General features: G+C 40.5%; 1 pseudogene; it reads right to left on the bottom strand.

Moving 5' to 3' along the window:
* Window positions 1-752: 752 nt before the first annotated feature.
* Window positions 753-1,352, bottom strand: LOC100935024 (annotated as a pseudogene).
* Between the last annotated feature and the right edge of the window lie 16,980 nt (window positions 1,353-18,332).

The raw sequence follows: 18,332 nt of genomic DNA, 5'->3' as shown, positions 1-18,332 counted from the left end.
TCAATCTCTTTCTACTTATACGATGGAGTTTGGATCTTTCTCCCAAGAAATCAAGCCCAGTGATTGATATAAATAAATTCTATATGCAAAAAAATCAACTGATGATACAAACAAAAGGACAACTTTTTTTCCCCCTAAAGAATGCTAATAAGCAATGTAAGCTTTTTTTTTTTTTTTTAATAATAATGCAGTTCAATTGTTAATGCTGTAAAGTTACCCATGTATATATCCTGTAAATTAAAGGCTATTAAATAAAAATAAAATAAAATAAAATGAAAAAAAAAATAATAATAATGCAGTTCTCTTAAGAGTAGCAGTATAACCCATTTGAATCCTTTTTCTACTTAGCAGCTGCTGGGTTGTTTTTTTTTTTTGTTTGTTTTTCTGCTTTTGAGATGCAATTTGGCTTTTTAACTTCAGGACAAGGTATCATAATATGTTCCTTTGATTAAAAACTAAGTCTTCCAGTAAAAACAATGTGTTTGGGGGTTTTGTTGGCCACATGAAAATTTAATTCCTAACTCTTTTAAAAAACCTAGTAGTCATCACATAGGCAGCTATTTCCATTCTCAGCATAACTGTGTTCATGTTGAAGTCAACGAAATGAAGACAAACTGCTCAAGATGAACACTGGTATCACCTCCCCAGCAGCAGCCATGGTCTGAGTCTGGAGCTTGGGTTCTTGTGTACCAGGTGAAAATGAAGCTAGAAGGAGGTGGACTGGGCATGAGGAGTAAAGCTGTCTGGAAATCTCATCTATCTAGAGAGCGTTTCTGAACACACATTTATTTCTCAAGAGATTAATGACAGACATGGTGTCTTCCTTCCTCATGATGGCACTGTCAGAAACAATTATATTAGCCCCTGCTTCTGCACATTTAAGGACCTACTCCACCATCTGCTTCAATATCCAGAGAGGGAACCAGGACCAGTGAACCTTTGGCAGCATATCTTCACAGGTTCTTGATCAGATTGGCCCATGGTGCCAGGGGAAGTGCAAGGTTTAATAGCAAAACCAACCTTCATGCCATTTTCTCCAATGTCTTTAATCAGTTCTCTGGGGTTCTCTGTAGTTTCTAGGTGAAAGGTGTACTGATTTACTCCAGCAACAGCCATTGGATTCCCCCCTTTTCTGGTCCAGAAACCATCATGTGCATGTCAAAGAAAGGGTCTTGACCTAACTGCTTTGGAAGGTTTTCTACCACAGGGTGACCAAAGGTGACATTGGAAACAAAATGCCAGTCCCTTACATCCAGGTGCAGAGAGTCGGCCCCAGAATCCAGCATCTGGGTGCATCTGGCCCCCAAGTCACTGTTGAGGATAGATGGACTGATTTTGCAACCAGAAGCCATAATGAATGCAGCTGCCTGGGACGATGGAATCACAGAGAGTGTGGAACCCCCTGTTGGCCCCTTCCTCTCCTCACAGAGTTTTATTGCCCTTTGGGCATAGTTCCAAATTGCTCTCCAGAATGGTTGGACCAGTTCAACTCCATCAACAATGGCGGTTTTTCAACACCCCCCTCTCCAACATTTATAATTATATTTTCCTGTCATCTTAGCTAATTTGATAGATGCGAGGTGGTTTAACATTCTTCTTTTTTTTTATTATTTGAGTTCTAAGTTCTCTTTCTCTCTCCAGCCCTTTCCCCATCCATTCAGAAGACAAATATCAATTATGCATATGTAATCATATAAAACATATTTTCATGTTAGTCATGTTGTAAAAAAAGCAAGAGAAATAAAGAAAGTGAAAAAATTATCCTTCAACTCGAATTCAGGGTTTAACAGTTCTCTCTCTGGAGGTGAATAGCATTTTTTTCATCTTGAATCCTTTGGAATTGTCTTCAATCATTGTACTGATCGGAGTAACCAAGTCTTCCACAGTTGATCATCATTACACTATTGCTGTTACTATGTATAATGTTCTCCTGGTTTTACTCACTTAACTTTGTATCAATTCATATAGGTCTTCCCAGGTTTTTCTAAACCATCCCCCTCGTAATTTCTTATAACACAATAGTATTCCAACACCATCATATATCATAATTTATCCAGTCATTCTCCAGTTGATGGGTATCTCCTCAGTTCCAATTTTTTGTCACCAAAGGGGAAAAAAAAGAGCTACAATAAGATATTTTTGTGTATATAGGTGCTTTTCATCTTTCTTTGATCTCTTTTGATCCAGACTTAGTATTGATATTTGGGTCAAAAGGTAAGTATAGTTCTATAATCCTTTGGGTATAGTAACTTTTTTTTTGCTGAGGCAATTGAAGTTAAGTATCCAGGGTCACAACTGACTTGCCTAGGGTCACAGTAACTATTTTTTAAAATAAATTTTATGGATATATTTTGGTTTCACAGTATCTAAACTTTCCATTCATATTTCCCTTTCCCCTCCCAGACAGCTATCCCATATTTTAAAAATACTTTTAAAATTATCACACATGGGATATTGATACATTGTTGGTGGAATTGTGAACAGATCCAACCATTCTGGAGAATAATTTGGAATGATGATCAAAATGTTGTCAAACTGTGCATACCCTTTGACCCATCAGTGTCTCTCCTGGGCTTATATCCCAAAGAGAGCTTAAAGGAAGGAAAGAGGACCTACTAGAGGCAAGGTTATGGGGAATAGGTGAAAATTTATGGAGAGTGGAAAATAAAGCTATAGTAATCAGGGGATTTATCCCAGAGAAAGAGGCATTTGCCCTGGGCTTTGAAGTTAAAAGCCAAAAGGAGAGCAGGTTTAGTGGGAAGCTGGAGTGAGCCAATAAAATATTTGCTCCATCCTTCTTTCCTTCTGTACCCCTCCCTCCTTTCCCATCCCTCTCTGCTATATTGAGCATCTAACCTTTTAGTCCCTGGGCTCTGTTCCAAGGATTCAAACACTTCACCTATAAAACTCTCTTTGCCAAATTAGGATCAGAGACTTATAGATTTTCATCTTTTAGAAGTCATCAAATTGGTACCAAGTAACACAGCTGGCCCTTGAACCCAGGTCCTCTTAATCCAAACCCCATCCATCTTCCACTTTACTGAGTTGCGTCCCCCAGAGAGTTGAGGTAAGAGGCCAAGCTGGCTCACAACTGTTCCTCCACACCACAAGGTGTTTTTGGTACAGATCCCTTAAACTATCCAGGTCTCATTTTCTTCATCTCTAAAATAAAAAAGTTGGACCAAATGGTCTTAAAGGTCCTTATATTTTTAAAAACATGATCAATCAATATTTATTAAGCACTTACTATGTGCTAAATGCTGAAGATACAAAAAGAAGCAAAAGACAGCCTTCAAAAAGTTTACTAACTATGCAAACAAATATATACAAAGGAGGCTATATATAGAATAAATAAGAAATATTAACAGAGGAAAGGAATTAAGAGAGGTTAGAGAAGGCTCTTTTTTAAACACAGAATGACAGAAAATCAGAGCTGGGAGGAATCTTAGAACCATAGAATGACATCTCCCCCAATTAAATGTAATCCTTTTGTGGAGAGAGAATGTTTCATTTTTTTGTACTTGTGTCCTCAGGCACCTAGCATGGTGTCTGGTATACAGCAGGTACTTAATAAATGCTTGTTGACTGATTGAGCATTAAATGAAAGAGCCAGGAAGTATTCTACAACCTGGGACATACAGATAAATGTTTCTAATTAGCTCTCTGAAAAAAAAAATTTGTACTTCATGTTTTTAAAATTTAAACTGCATGATCAACATTTTCCCCACCATTTTTTAAAGAAATCAATTCTGATTTTTAGTGTTTTCTGATTTCTCCAATGTCAATGCTTGCACTGAAGACTTTATAAGCAGCTATGAGCTGGAGGCAATTGCTTTAGAACATAAAATGGCAAAGCTAGAAGGAATTTAGGACACAAATGTTCAAGCTGAGAAGGACTTTAGAACAGATAACTTGTGCAGTTGGGAGGGAGCTTAGAAAACAGAAGGTCGGCAGGGGAAAGGAGGTTAAGAACATCGAGTATAATAATTGAAACTGAATGTTACAAAATTATAACTTGTTCCCAAAGAAGAGATGAGAGAACACCTTTCCCTATTCTGCTGCAGATATGGAGGGGTCAGTGTGAATATAATGTTAGTGTCTGGGTTTAAAAAAAAAAATCTGATTGGTTTTTCTGAATTTTTTTCTTTTTTTCTTGGATGTAAGGAATGGTTCCCTGGGAGGGACTTGGAGAAAATGTAAATGAAGTAAAAACAAACAAACAAAAAAAAAAACAAAAATAAAAATCCACTTTAAAAAAAGAACAATGTATATACAAACTGGGAGGGCCTTCAGGGCCCTCAGAGCTGGGAGGGACCTAGGAACACTAAATGTCTGCTGCCTCCAAACTTCAGCCCAACCCTTCAAGCTTTTGATGGAGAGGAGAGTTTTAGTAATTTACTTGAGATCCCAAAAGATTGAACAAAGCTATGACAGGAACCCTGATTACCTGGTTCCTAGTTCAGGCTTCGTTGAGGGGGTGGGTGGGGGGGCAGAGCAAGAATGGCCGGGTCAGCAGAAATGTTTCCAAGATTAGACATGAGTAGTGTCTAAAGGGCAGCTCCTATGTTTCCAATAAAACTTGTCTCAGTGAGAGCCAAGAAAGGCACTCTGCAATCCCAGCACATGTCTTGAGGCTGCACCCAGCCCTTAAAAGCTGCTGGGGCAGATGAAGCCAGAATTAACCAGTCCTGCTGCTGCCAGGGCCTGCTCTGCCAAGGAGGCCAAGGGTATCCCCGAGAGGATGAGGGAGGATGGTAAAGGGGAAGAGGAAGAGAAGGTAAAGGAGGACAGGGAGAGGAAGGACAGATGGCAAAGTATCCTAGACCCTAAAACAGAGAATATCAGAGCCAGGAAAGTTCTGGAGCTGGGAGGGCCCTTAGAACCCAGGAGGTCAGAGCAGGGAGGGGGCCCTTAGAACCCAGGAGGTCAGGGCTGGGAGGGCCCTTAGAACCCAGGAGGTCACAGCAGGGAGGGGGCCCTTAGAACCCAGGAGGTCAGAGCAGGGAGGGGGCCCTTAGAACTCAGGAGGTCAGGGCTGGGAGGGCCCTTAGAACCCAGAGCTGGGAGGGCCCTTAGAACATAGAATGTCAGTAGTAGGAGACTACAGGATGTATCTAGGCCAATTCTTTTTCTACATAAGAGGCCGAGAGGTATGAGGGACTTGTCTAAAGTCACCTGGTTATTCAGTGGAAGAGCCAGGCCCCTGGAAAGCCTCTTTTCATACAAAGGTCTTGTTGAGACTGAGTTCCTTGGCACAGTTCTGGATGTAAGTAATTAGTGCTGGGTAAATGAGGCTTTTCTTTGTCCTTCTCCTCCCCCATGGTTGTTTACCAGAGGCTTCTAAATAAAAACAAATCACTGGGAAGAATGTTAAATCTGGAACAAATTGGGGGGAGGAAAAAAAAAAGTCCCAACTGAACTTAATTTTCCTTCCTCAAACTCGCTCCTGATAGCCCAGTCTCTGTCAAGGGCATCATGGCCTTCCTTCTCTTCCCGCCCACCTCCCCCTCACCAGGCTTAAACCCTGCCACTTTGTTGGAATTTTCTCTCTTCCCTCATCTCCTACGTGCAATTAGTCACAAAATTCAGTAGATGCACCAAACAAAATCTCCCTTACATCCCTTCTTGTTCATCCCAAGACCTCTCTACCAAGCCTCATGTTCTCCCCTTCATTATGGCACTAGCTTCCTAAACAATTTCTCTCCACTTTCATTTCTTCCCATCTGTCATATGTAGGATTCTGTTCTGTTTTATACAGAAGAAAACTCATGTCAGCTATTCCATGTAACTTACTCTCTTCCCTTCGCTTTCCTTCTAAAGGCTCACCTAACCCTTTGCCCGTTTCTCTAATGCACTTTTTTCTTTAAAAAAATTCAAATCTGATTTTTATTCATTTCTTTTGTTTTTATATAACGTTTATTTCTGAGTATATCTCTCCCCTTCCCTTATTCAGGAAGTCATCCCTTGCAGCAAAGATTTAAAAAGAAAGAAAAAAAAAGGAATTCAGTAGGACTAGTTAACACAAAGATTTGGTCTGACAGCAGATGCTATGTTTCACATCCAAAGTTTTCCACTTTGGCAATAAAGAAAAGGAAATGCATTCTTAAAAATGCAGACTTGCAGGGATAGTTAGGTAATGCAGTGGATAGAGCACCAGTCCTGAAGTCAGGAGAACCTGAGTTCAAATCTGTTCTCAGACACTTAATACTTCCTAGCTGTGTGACCCTGGTAAGTCACCTAACCCTAATTGCCTCAGGGGAGAAAAATACAGACTTGGTCATTATAATTATATGGCAGCTATCCATAGCCATATGAAAAATTACTAACAATTAGAGAAATGCAAATTAAATAAACTCTGAGGTTCTATCTGATACCTATCAAATTGGCAAAACTGACCAGTGATCTCATGAGCTCCCATGGATTTAATTACCATTTCCACATTAATGATTCTTTCATCTCACCTTTTCCTGTCCAGGCTCTATGCTGACCTCTAATCCTATTATCTCCAATTCTCTTTCAAACATTTTGAACAGGATGTCCAGTAGACATCTGAAACTCAGTATGTCCAAAACAGAAATCATCTTAAACCCTCCCTTTCCTCCTACCTCACCTTTATTGTGGAAGGCAACACAATGCTCTTAGTCTTTCAGGCTTCCAATTTATGAGTCATTCTGGATTCTTCACTCTCTCTCACTCTACATATCCAGGGGATGCTAAGATCTGTTCATTTCAACTCTGCAAATCTCTCCAATATGCTTCCTTCTCTTCTCTGACACTGCTACCCCTCTGATGCAGACCTCCAGCAACGCCACCTGCTCTACTGCAGGGATATGGCTTCTGTCTTCAAGGAACACATTTTCCTAGAGGAGACAACTTGTACAGACTATATAGGTAACAACCCTTTTAGCAAGGCTTGAACTGGTTTCTATAAGAGGAAGCCTAAGTCACTAAACACTCTGAGAGTTGTCAGTCAGCCAATAAAGAGTTATCAGGGACCTGTAATGTGCTAAAATCTGGGGATACAAAGGGCAGATAGTTGGTGCAGTGCAATAGAGAACCAGCCCTGAATTCAAGAGGACCTGAATTCAAATGTAATTTCAGACATTTCATACTTCCTGGCTGTCTGGGCAAATCATTTAATCCCAATTGCCTCAGCAAAAATAATAATAATAATAATAATAAAAGAAATAAACTCTGGGGATACAGAGAAGGCAAAAAACTTACCCTCAAGATTACAAGACAACAAGCAAACAAATACATACAAACAAGCTAAATATACAGGATAAATTGGAAATAATAAATAGAGGAAAGGCATTGAAATGAAGAGGTATTGGGAAGGAAAGGATTGGAGCTAAGACTTGACAACCACCACCACTACCACCAACCACCAGCCAAAGAAGCCAGAGAAGACAGGAGGTAGAGATGAAGAGGGAGCACATTTCACCTATGAGGGATGACAGAAGAAATAGTCAGAGTAGGGAGATGGAGGATCTTGTTGGAGGAGCAGCCGGGAGGCAAGGCCCATTGGGTGAAAGCACATGGCTCTCTAGCTTGGGTTAAGAGAAAACTAATTCCAGTTTAGAAGAGAAGGAAAGAGTTTTTTACTGGGAGGTTTTTGTTTTTATATCTGGAGAAAAAAAAAAGATGGTGAGGGGAAGAACACTTGGATAGGAGGAAGGTAGAAGGATTTGGAGCAGCAAATATGCAATGGTGACACTGACAGTTTTTCTCCTCAAATTCAGACCTTCTAGAAAAACAGAGAAGAGAAAGCTACAGGGGAAAGACATAAAACTGTGGACTTTTGTTTTATCATGAAAACTCAGGTGGTTGGAAGACGGGGAGGGGGATAACAGATATATAGAAACTGGTGCTCCCAATCTCCTTCCCCTATAGCTTTTAAGTGTATTCTTTTCTTGTGAAAGATTGCATAGGATTGATCTAATCTCATTTCAGGTTGATCCGGTCCTTTGTAAAGCCTTAGTCCCTTTGTTCACAGCTTGAGGCTAAGGGACAGATCCGGAGCTATTCAGGGGAATGTGACCTTTCCTAGCATGAAACTGAGAGCCCAATTCCCCCACCCCATTGTTCAGAAGTTTTCTCTCTTTATCTGGGGGCCTAATCTCAGCCATTCATGTTAAGAAGGAACAATTCCCTTGTTCTTTAAATCCCATCAGACCCAGAACCTATTTATTAGTGTTACATAAACAAAATAAATGCAAGGTTAGAGAAGGGAGAGGGAAACCCCAGAGAAGGTATCATGGAGGAAGGCAGCACCCCAAATGATTCCTGGTGGGACCCAGGGGTTCTCAGAGGCAGAGGTGCCGAGGCTCTACATTCCAGGTGTGGAAATCAGCCAGGGGAAAAGATACAAAGATAAGTAATAGAGCCTCCTGTGGATGAACAGGCTGGAATGCAGGGTTTGGGGAGTAAAATGTAGAGACTGGAAAGTTAGGAAGGGGACAGGAGAATAAGAATAGGGGAATGCATATCTGATACCCCCTTCCTTGGGCTGCCCTTTAGGGGAGATTGGGGGGACCCGATAAAGATTCTCTTCTCTCTCCAACTCTCCTTAGAGCAAGTGGGATTGAAGGTTATATGCGTGCCAGAGATGCTTGGGACCTACCAAATCTGCTCCATGGGCAAAGTGGGAGGAAAAGAAGGTCAAGAAGAAGATGAGACCCTCCACCCCGGTATCTGGTTGCTCAGCAAAACTAACTGGACAAAGATTCATGATGGAAAATGCCATTCACATCTAAAGAACTATGGAGTCTGAATGCAGAGCAAAATAAGACTTTTCTTCTTTTTTTAGATTAAACGTGTAATTTTTAAAAAAGATATTTCCTATATATAGATGAATTGCACATGTTCAACATATATTGGATTACTTGGTATCTAAGGGAAGGGGTGGGAGAAGGGAGGGAAAAAATTTGGAACACAAAGTTTTGCAAGGGTGAATGTTGAAAATTATCCATGCATATATTTTGAAAAAAAAGAAAAGGGGGCAGCTAAGTGGTGCAGTGGGTAGAGCACTAGTCTTGAAGTCAGGATGAATTTGAGTTTAAATCTGGTCTCAGATACTTAACATTTCCTAGCTGTGTGACCCTGGGCAAGTCACTTAACCCCAATTGCCTTAGGAAACACATAAGAATAGAAAAAGAAAAAAATAAAACTTTTTTTTTTAAAAGATATTTCCACATTTGTCATGTTGTACAAGAAAAATCAGATCAAAAAAAATTTAGAAAGAAAAAAAAATACTATGGTGAAAATACTATGCTTTGATAATTCTCTCCCTGGATGTGGATGGCATTTTCCATCCCAAGTTAATTACATTGCCTTGAATCACTGTATGACTGAGAAGAATCAAGTCCATCACAGTTCATCATCACATAATCTTGTTATTGTGTACAATGTTTTCTCGGTTATGCTCAATTCACGTAAGGTCTTCTAGAAAGCAGATGATTTTCATTTTTTTGATTCATTGTTTCTTTGGTTTTTCCTTTTCGTTCTACTCTTTCACAACATGACTAATATGGAAATATGTTTAACATGACTGTACATGTACAGACTATCTTGGGTTGCTTGTCCTGTTGGAAAGGGGGAAGGAAGGGAAGGAGACTATTTTTACAGGAAATTGGGAAAAAATAAAATATTACTTAAGTGCTAAAAAAAAAAAAAGAAAGGAAAGAAGGAAGAAAAAAAGAAAGAAACTGGACTCCCTTCACTTTCCCTGCCTAGCAAATGCCCCTCCAGGAAAGGAGTAGATTTTACATGGAATGAAGAAGGAAACAACCATTCTTCTATCCAAACTCAGAATTCCTCCTCCCCAATGGACTTCTTGCTTTCAAACTAGAAATCTACAGACTACTCTGACCTTATAAGGTCACACCTGAATTTTCACAAAGTTTGGAATTATATAAGATAGAGTTTTGAAGTTAAAGTCCAGAAGGACTTTGTTCTTATTAATGGGTGCCTTATAATTAGTCTTTAATGTTTTCCTCATATTTCTTCTGAATTTTTATTAGATTTATATTTAATTTTCCTTGAGTTTTTTTTGTTGTTGTTACAAATGTTACAAAATGGTTTTCAGTTCATCAAATGTCCTTCCTCCATTTAGAATTTACTGAATTTTGTTGGGTAAGTTATTCTTGGACAAAACCTTGGCTCGAATCCTATCTCAAAGTCTTACTAGGCGTGTGACCATGGGCAAATCACAGTCCCTCTGAATCTCAGTTTTCTGAGATTTCTGGCTAAGTCCCCCAATCCCATTTGAGGTTTTGGGGGCAGTTACTTCCACAATCCCTCCTCCCCCACACATCTCATATCCCAAGAGAGCCAAGAATGCCCTTTGACTCCAGACAGAAGTATGCTAGTAAATGTTTAACAGCTGACTGTCAAAAAAAAAAAAAAAAAGGCACACAGGATACACTTTTAAATTTATTCTTTATTTTTGACATTTTCCCCATCATTTTCTTAATGAACAGAACAATAAATCAAACTTTGATTTGTAGCTTTATTTCCAAGGTGTAAATGCTCAAGCTGAAAATTTAACAGTCAGATAGAACTGATACCCCGCCTTCTAGGTTTTTGTTGTTCAATCATTTTTCAGTCATGTCCAACTCTGTGACCCCATTTGGGGTTTTCTTGGCAGAGATACTGGAAGTGGTTTGCCATTTCCTTCTCCAGCTGAGGAAACCAGGCAAAGCGGGTTATGTGACTTGTTCAGGGTCATCTACACAGTAAATGTCTGAAGGCCTTCAAGGTTACTTCCATTTGGATCTTGGCTGGTCCTTCTTGGGGACTCCCTCCCCCCAACTTGCTTGGAGCCGGGAGCCCGAGAGATGCAAAGTCAGCTATTGCCCAATCCTGCCCCATGTTGGCCCTGGCTTTGATTGCGGTCCCTTCAAGAACTCTTGGCTTTCTCTTGTCCACTACTTGAATGCTCACAGACCCCTCTGACTCCCAAATCTCCCAAGTCCAACTCTGTAAGAGATCCTACTTTTGCAGCCCCCGCCCCCATCTCCCAGGCTCTCCCAAGGTATCCTGCTGTATCATAGATATAGAACTGAATACTAAGTTTATAGATTTAAAGATGAAAGGTCATTAGATACAACTTCTCCCCCATTTTACAGATGAGGAAACTGAGGCAGAAATTTAATGACTGGCCCATTGTCAACCAGGTAGGAAGTAGCTATGACCTAAGAACTGATATAGAGTGACAGGCCTGGAATCAGGAGGATCCGAGTTCAAACTCAACCTTAGATACTTACTAGCTGTGATGATCCTGGACAAGTCACTTCACCCTGTTTGGCTCAAGTTTCCTTATCTATAAAAGGGGCTGAAGAAGGAAATGGCAAATCTTTTCAGTATCTTTGCCAAGAAACCCCCAAGTGGGGTCACAAAGAGTCAGATATAACCAAAAAATGACTGAACAACAATAACAATTCAATATTCTTTCCATTGCTGACCCCAGAGCCAATCCCTTTCTTCTTTCTGGGCCTTACTTAGTCTTTCCCTCTCAAAAATTAGAAAGTTTGCAATAAAGCTCTAAATTCTATCTGATGTGGGTCTTCTCATCTCCAGTCTTCCCTTCTTCATTCCTCTTGGCCAAGCTGCCATGTGTTCTTCCCAAAGCCCAGCTCTGAACCAAAAGGGACCTCATCCTCTACAACTGACTCCTGGCTCCCTTCTCCTCTAAATCTTCCTGACCTCCAGGCCTAATGCTGCAGGAAAAACAATGGACTTGAACCCTTGACTCTTAAACTTCTGGGTGATTTTTCATACAATCTTTCTGACAATAATTCAAATCTCAATTCAGGAAAAGTTTTATCAAATTATTTTAGCTGATAATCTAGTCAAAGATGAATTTGGGTACCTAAAGAACCTCACAGCCATTTTTCCTACTTAAACTGTTTTAATCACATCCTTCTATATAAAGACCTTATAGGGCTCTCTACTACTCGGGAAATAAAGTCTGATCTTGGCATTCAAAGCCCTGCAACATTTTCATTGGCTCTCCGCCATGCTGGGAATTCTTTTCCTCCTCACCAGTATCTCTGGGCTTCCATAACACCCTTCTGGTTCCAGCTAAAATCCCATCTTCTATCTATGAGAAGCTTTTCCCAGTCCCTCTCAATGTTAGTGTCTTCCCTTGAAGATTCTTTCCACTTTATTCTGAATTTAATTTGTTTGTACGTAGCTCTTTATGTATTGGCTTTTCCATTAGATTGTGAACTTCCTGAATGAGACTGATTTTTGCTTCTTCCTATCCTAAATATTTGGCTCAGTGCCTGGCACATAGTAGGTGCTTCATCAGACTTACTTGTTGACTATACAATCTCCCTGTCATTTTCTCCTTTTGGTTTTTCATTATTACTTGACATTCTAATCAGGCTCCTGCTCTGTTCTCTTTTCCAGCTCCCCTTCTACTATTTCCTGTTCCATCTCTGACGCACGGTACCACACCCCAGATAACAATAACTCTGAAAGTTTGCAGAGTGCTGCCCAGTCACCCTCCCAGCAAGCTCTGTGCTGAGGGTGCTATTATTATATCTCTCTTCTACAAAGAAAGCAGAAGCTTTGCCCAGAGTTACACTGAAAGTGTCAGAAGTGAGATTTGAATCCTGGTCCTGCCAAATCCAGTTTCTGATCCTCCATTCACTTTTCAACCCTCCGTTTAGTCCCTGCTTCAGCGTCTCTGATGGTTGGATTCCCATTCTTTCTTCAAGAATCTCGCCTTTCCCGGATCCCTACTTTCATCCCTCTGATGAAATTAATCTCAAATTTCTCCTGACATTTTGTCTGAACTTCTTTTCTGCAGTGATCTCACTGCTCTGCATAGATCACAGCTACTTGTATTTCCCCCTCCTGGGTTTTGGGCCATTTGGTTTAAGTAAAGTCTGTGTCATGACTATCTTATTTATTCCTTCTCCATAGACACAGAAGACCTTTTCTTGGTGCCTCTGAATAGGTCATCCTCGTGTCTGAAATGAATTTCCCTGTTTATCACCATCTTTGGGCATCATAATTTTCCTCTTTGGCACAGCTCAGGTAGCACTTCCAACGTGAGAGCTTTCCTGGATCCTCTGACCTGCTAGTACTTGAAATTACGACTGTCTGAACGTAGCTTATGTGACATGTCTTATAATGCCCCTGTAATTTCCACCTTGCTGGCATTAGAGAAATTATAGAACTGTTCCATCATAAAAGGTCTTTCACAGAAGCTAAGGGATTACTATCATTATTATTAATAGAGCACTTTAAGGTTTATAAAGTATTTCAAGTCAACAACCATTTGTTAAGTACCTAAATAGCCAGTATTTATAGAATACTTTCAAGTAAATAAGCATTTATTTATTTATTTCCTCCCCTGAGGCAATTGGGGTTAAATTTCTTGCCCAGGGTCACACAGCTAGAACTATTAAGTGTTTTATACTAAATTTGAACTTAAGTGCTCCTTAATTCAGGGCTGGTGCTCTATCCACTGAGCTACCTAGCTGCCCCCAAACAAGCATCTATTAAGCACTTACTATATGCTGGGCACTGTGCTAAGGGCTTCACATATATTTATCTCATTTGATCCTTACAATGGCCCTGAGAGTTAGACATTATTATGTCCACTAACAGATAAGGTAGAGCACTGACTTGCTCAGAGGTGTCTGAAGTTGGATTTTTTTTTAGCCTCCATATCAGAGCAGCTTTGCCTAGGGCACCATGATGGGCGGCTAAGGCAAGAGACATATGCCAGAGAGACCACATAGTTATGAGCGCATTGTGTAGGGGATTAGTCACTCAGCCGTGACATTATGGACAGGAGATTCCTCTCTCCTCCCTTGAGGATCCAGAATTCCTAAAACTCAGTTTCTTGAATGCTGCAGACACCAGTGTAAGTAGTTATAGCCCAAGTAGGGAAGAAGGTTGGAGGTGGGGTGAAGGGAGTCCAGATGGACTCTAAAAGAATGAAGTAGTAGATAGCAAGCAGTTGTGTTTGAGACAAGATTAAGATAATTTCTGACCTTGAATGAATGAATGAAAAGCATTTATTATGTGCATACCACACATATGCCTGGATGCTGGTAAAGCTAATTCTCCACTCTCTCCCACTCACTTTGAAAGTAGATTTTTTTTTTTTAATTGGATTAAAGGACTAGGCTTCCCTCAAAAATATCTTAGGTATGCTAGGAGTATCCTGCCAAGGACTGGGAGTAGGGACAGTGGTGTGTTTCCTATCTCTACCAGAATGTTGAACAACTAGATGCTTAATAGTCTATTTTTAAAAATTCTGACTTAATGTGTTGTATTCTTAGCTATAATGAGTGTTCTTCTTTTGGGTCTTCTGAAGTCTGGAAAGAAGTAAGAATCTTTACTGCTGATCAAAGTGATAAATTTATGAAATACTATATGGTCGTTATTTTACATTGTAAATACTAGATTGAGTCCAGTAGAACCCAGGGGAAGGAAGATAAAAGTATTTTCTGGGCTGTTTAATCTAGGATGGATCATGTGTGTGATCAATATGTGACCTACACTGACATTGAATTGCAGGTAGTTATTCCAGAACATATCACTTGAAGGCAAGTGGTTACTGATATTCATCTATCTACCCTTCTCCTACAGTAACAAAACAAGGTTCATTAGAAAAAAGAAAGAAATCACTCAGTAAAATAAAATTAAGATTGATGAAGTTATAGGGACTCCATGACTGAGTCAGGAGTTAACAATGTCTAGTTCTCCAAACTCTGCCTTTTTCAAACCCTTTGCAATGCTCAATATTTGACCCTGGTATTCCATCAAGTTATTATTATTCCATTAGAAGATAGGTTACTTGGGCAGCTTGGTAGCCCAGTGGCATAAGTACCAGTCCTGAAGTCAGGAGCATCTGAGTTGAAATTCAGCCTCAGACACTTAACTAGCTGTGTGAACCTGGACAAGTCACTAATCCTAATTGCCTCCCAGAAAAAGGAGATAGGCCATTGTTCTCTTATCTAACTCATAAATGAACCAGGAGTCAGGGGAGAACCAAAAAAACCAAAACAAAACAAAAAACAAATTGGAAGTAGAAGGCAAGACAGAAGACGTAGAAGGAGATGCGTGAGTGAATGTTGGAGGAAGAAAAGAATACTCAAAGCAGAGAGGATCTTGGAGGGCTCCATGGAGGAAGTGGTATTATTTAAAGGAATGGGAAATTTGGAAGAGAGGAAGTCAGGACCTTAAAGGACAGGAAGGTTTTATTAGGCACACACTGGGGGATAACAGGCCAGCTATAGAGAAGGCCAACAGGCCAGGAAAAGAGAGACAGCTCGGATTAGGTGATCTCAGAGAAGAATGTTCTTGATCTAGGAGAGGTAGGGAACCATAGCGAGTTGCTACAGTGGGTTGGGAATATCCATGCAACCTCCACCCTCCACTGGAGCTCAAGATGATGATCCCCCCCTAAATTACAGACCAAATGTCCTTCAAGGAGGAACAAAAAATGGTTATAGTTCCTGCCAGGCAAACCCATCACCACCAGCACCCAGTTTCATCAAACCAAAAAGAACTGCCTCGCCAAGAAAAAAACAAGGAGAGCAACATCCCAGAGATGCAGAAAGTCTTCCTTTTTTCACCACTTGCCCAGCTAGACAAGGGAGGGGGACTTTCCATGGATGGCTGCTTAGGAATCCTTCTTTCTTAATTATTAAGACTTTCACCAATTAGAAGAGTAAAGAAATAGCAGCTGCAAGAGCTGGTCTTGCAGTTCATGAAGGGTCACAATCAAAATAAAATGGAATCAGTTAGGTTCTCACAGAAATTCACTTTCAGCAGATCCAATGAGCTGCTGAATCAGAGAAACCCAGTCTTAGAAGGAGGAATAATAAGCCCCATTTTTATAGCATTTGAAGGTTTATAAAATGATCCTCTCAATGTTCAGTGAAGCAAGAAATACAAAGATGATTAAACAAAAAAAGTTCTTAAAGCCCTTCCCAACATGGTCCCTTCAACCTTTCCAATCTTCTTACTCCTCTCTCAGGGCTCAGTCTACAATCCAGCAGACTCTGCCCCCACCCTCATGCCTGGAATGCTCTCCCTCCTCCTCTTGACCCTCCGGGCCTGACACGGAGTAGATGTTAAGCAGACTGACTGACCTCCCCCCAAGATTCCCTGTTTTTTTTCTAACACCCCCTCTCTCCTTCCTCAGAGATTACCTCCTATTTACACAGTATTGTTTGCATGCATTTACACAGTATTGTTTGCATGTTGTCTCCTCTATTAGAATATAAGCTCCTTGAAGGCTTCTTTGTATTTATTCCCACTCCTTAGCACAGTGCCTGGCACATAGTAGACATTTTGTAAATGCTTTCTCTATCCTTTCTATAAGTAATTTGTAGGGGCAGCTAGTTAGCCCTACTGGTCCTGGAGTCAGGAGAACCTGAATTCAAATTTAACCTCAAATACTATCTGGGAAAGTCACTTAATTGGGATTGATGAGGTCTTCAACATTGGGTGTGGTTAGCAGAGGAATTGATAAAAATTAATCCCCGAGGCAGGCAGGGGAGAAGGCTCAGAACTGATAAGACATTAGTTTTAGCTCCATGGTCCCACCTTGTGGGAGGTCAATCTCATTTTGGCATGTCCCCACAGAAATCCCAGTCATGTCCCTGAGGTTAAATTTTCCCTATAAAATCTACCTATGGGCCATTCTGTGGCTGCTGCCTTCCTCTGGGTCAGTCCACCACAGTCCTCTGTCTTCCTCCTAACTCCATTTATGCTTCCCCAACTTCTCCCTCTAGCTAATTCTTTTAGGGGGCTAAGTCCCTTTCAAGATTTATCCTGCCAGGACCAGGAGGAGATCATTATATACTTCAACAATAATACTATATGATGATCAGTTCTGATGGATGTGACTCTCTTCAACAACAAGAGGAACCAAATCAGTTCCATTTGTTCAATAATGAATAGAACCAGCTACACCCAGAGAAAGAACTCTGGGAAATGAGTGTGAATTACTACATAGCCTTTCCAATCCCTCTGTTTTTGTCCGCCTGCATTTTTGATTTCCTTCACAGGTTAAGTGTACATTATCTCAAAGTCCGATTCTTTTTATGCAGCAAATAACTGTATGGACATGTATACATATATTGTATTTAACATATACTTTAACATATTTAACATGTAATGGTCTAACCTACAATCTGGGGAAGGGAGTAGAAGGAAAGAGGGGAAAAAGTGGAACAAAAGGTTTGGCAATTGTCAATGCTGAAAAATTACCCTTGCATATATCTTGTAATTAAAAAGCTATAATAATTTAAAAAAAAAAGATTTATCCTGCCAGCTAATTACATGCCCCAATCTCATGGGGTGCTCCCTTTCCACTGGGTAATTGTGATTTCCACTGAGGAACTTGTCTTTTATATACTCTCCCAACTCTATTTCACATTTGCCATTTCTGGTTTCTATTGTATCCCCCTTCATTTTGTCTGATTTCTTCTTTTGCCAAAGAGAATCGAATTCTTCCCATAACTAAACCCCAACTCTATCATCATCTGGTGTCTATATCACCCACATCATTTTGATACTGAAACTATATCACGATTGCTAAAAAAAAAAAAAAAAAAAAAAAAAAAAAAAAAAAAAAGTCATTTTTATATCATGGTTTGCAGAATGTCTCCCGCTAGATGGTAAGCTTCTTGAGGGCAGAGATTGCTTCCATCTTTCTTTGTATCTGTTCCTAGTGCTTAGCACAAGGCCGGCTTAATAAATGTTTGCATTTGTATATGATTCAGCTAAACAGGGTATAAGTCAAGACTAAAGTGGAGGGAGGGCTGGTCCAAGAGTCTGCTCTTCATGCAGTCTCAAAAGCTGAGATGCTACAAAGTTAGAGATCCATTCTCAACTGCTTCTGCTAATTCTGACCCGGCCATTAACACCGAGAAAACACAGGGGCTCCATCAGCCAGCACACCTGCCTCGATTTTCCTTGCCCAGCCCTCCCTTCCTTCAGTCCAATTCACCTGCATGTCATGGCAGTCCCTCCCCTACGGCCCAGAATGATGGACAGTCACCACGCCATGGAATCATCAATCACAGCAAATGGAAAAACAGTGACAGCTTAACAGACTTACCATTGATGACCAACACACTGGGGGAGCTCACTCAGGGAGCTCCACAGCAACTGTGGGACAGGAAAGGTATTAGACTGACTACCGAACCCAAAGTCTAGTATCATGTGCCTGTGAAATCCGGACCGGGAAACTGAATCTCTTCTGTTTATATTGTTTTAGGGACATTCTGAAGATCCCCTGGCAGGATGAGACACCAGACTCCGAGGTCCCTTCTTGCACTAAACTGCCGGGCGTT

The sequence above is a fragment of the Sarcophilus harrisii genome, chromosome 1 (genome assembly GCF_902635505.1).
Source record: "Sarcophilus harrisii chromosome 1, mSarHar1.11, whole genome shotgun sequence".
Lineage (NCBI taxonomy): Eukaryota > Metazoa > Chordata > Mammalia > Dasyuromorphia > Dasyuridae > Sarcophilus > Sarcophilus harrisii.
The sequence above is the reverse complement of the archived record's forward strand: the minus strand, read 5'-3'. Positions and strand labels throughout refer to the sequence as shown.